At 43.2% G+C, this 2,108-nt stretch overlaps 1 pseudogene; it reads right to left on the bottom strand.

Moving 5' to 3' along the window:
- Nucleotides 1-562: 562 nt before the first annotated feature.
- On the bottom strand, nt 563-1,744 carry LOC144224602 (actin, cytoplasmic 2-like; annotated as a pseudogene).
- Nucleotides 1,745-2,108: the final 364 nt, after the last annotated feature.

The raw sequence follows: 2,108 nt of genomic DNA, 5'->3' as shown, positions 1-2,108 counted from the left end.
ATAAAATAGAAAGATATTTTGTGTTCCTGGATCAGAAGTGTTAATATTATTTAAAATAAAAACATATACTACCCAAGTCTATAGATTTAATGCGATCTCTGTCAAAATCCCAACGGCATTTTTCACAGAAATTCAAATGGAACCGCCAAAGACCCTGATATGTAAAGCAATATTAAGAACAAAGTTGTAGACATCATACCTCTTGGTTTCAAATTATTCTACAATAATTATTTACTATAGTAATCAACACAGTGTGGCATAGGAATAAAAGCAGACACAGAGACCTATGGAACAGAATAAAAAGTCCAGCAGTAAATATATGGTCGATTAATAGTGGACAGGTGAGCCAAGGATACTCGGTGAGGAAAGGATAGTATCCTCATTAAATGTTATTAGGAAAACTGGAATTTCACATGCAAAAACAAACAAACAAAAAAACCACAAAAAAAAAAACAAGTTCTACAATCCAATGCTGATATCAGATATAGGCTTCAAAGACAAATTTATTTTCAAAGGTTTGTTCCAGTTTCATGGGGCTAGCATGAGGTGTATACATTTGGGTAAATGTATACTTCAGAATTCATTCATGTAGCAAATGCTACACATCTCCTCCATTTAGAAGCATTCGTGATGGATGATGGAGGGACCAGACCCATCATACTCCTACTTGCTGATCCTCATCTGCTGGCAGGTAGACAGCTGGATGGAGCCCTGGTCCACACAGAGTACTTAAGTTCAGGAGTAGTAATGATCTTGACCTTCATCAGGCTGGGCTGTGATCTCCTTCTGCATCCAGTTGGCGATGCCCGGGTATATAACGGTCCCACCAGACAGCACCATCCTAGCATAGTAGTCCTTTCCAATATCAACATCACACTTCATGATGGAGTGGAAGATGGTCTCGTGGATACCACAGGATTCCATACCCAGAGAAGAATGCTGGAGGGGCACTAAGGATAGAGGAACTACTCATTGCTAATGGTAATCACCTGCCCATCAGGCAGATCATAGCTTTTCTCCAGGAAGAATGAAGGAGTGGCAGTGACCATCTTCTGCTTGAAATCCAGGGTGATATAACAGAACTTCTCCTTGATGTCACTCACAATTTCCCATTCTGCAGTGATGATGAAGATGTAGTCAAGCTCCTGAGAATCTCCATGAAGTAGTCCATCAGGAACCAGCCAGCTAGGTCCGATGCAGGATGGCATGGGGCAGGGCATACCCTTCATAGATGGGCACAGTGTGGGTGACCCCATTCCCAGAGCCCATGACAATACCAGTGGTGTGGACAGAAGCATATAGAGTTGGAACAGCCTCGATGGCCATGTACACAGCTGGGGTGATGAAGGTCTGGAACATGATCTGAATCATCTTTTCATGGTTAGGCTTTGGGTTTATGGGGGCCTCAGTCAGCAGCATGAAGCACTCCTCAGGAGCCACACATAGTTCGTTGTACAAGGTGTGGTACCAGATCTTCTCCAAGTCGTCCCAGTTGGTAACAGTGCCATATTCAATGGAGCAATTGAGGGTCAAGATGCCCTGCTTAATTTGGGCCTCATCATCTACACAGGAGTCCTTCTGGCCCCTGACCACGATAACGCCCTGGTGTCAGGGGCACTCAACCGTGGACGGGAACATAGCTGGGTGTATCATCCCCAACAAAGCCTGCCTTGCAAATGTCAGAGCCATTGTCTATGATGAGCCCAGCAATCTCCTCTATGATTGCGGTTCGTGGAGGTGGCATCAGTGGATGTGGAGAACAGGAGTGAGAGAGAGTGGAGTCCAGGCTGGCTACAGTGAGTTAAGACTTCCAGGTTTCTTTCTATTGGAATCATGGATACTTACTCTACCATCCTGTTGGTAAGAATATTGATGAGAGAAAAAACAGGCTGGCATCCTACTTTAAATATTTTTATACTTGGTGGATCATCTTTTAACACACAAAATCCTTTGCCTTCATGCTTCTCCCAAAGTTGAGATTATACGGTCTTTGTCCTGTCAAGAGTGTATTGTACATTTGTGTACAAATGATACTGTTCCTTTAAAGGTCACTAGTGAGTTGTAGACTCCCATTAAGAGACTCGATGATATGCTATTTTGTGCAGTTG

The sequence above is a fragment of the Crocuta crocuta genome, unplaced genomic scaffold (assembly GCF_008692635.1).
Source record: "Crocuta crocuta isolate KB4526 unplaced genomic scaffold, BGI_CrCroc_1.0 scaffold192, whole genome shotgun sequence".
Lineage (NCBI taxonomy): Eukaryota > Metazoa > Chordata > Mammalia > Carnivora > Hyaenidae > Crocuta > Crocuta crocuta.
Note: the sequence above shows the minus strand (reverse complement) of the source record. Positions and strands in the feature narration are given on the sequence as shown.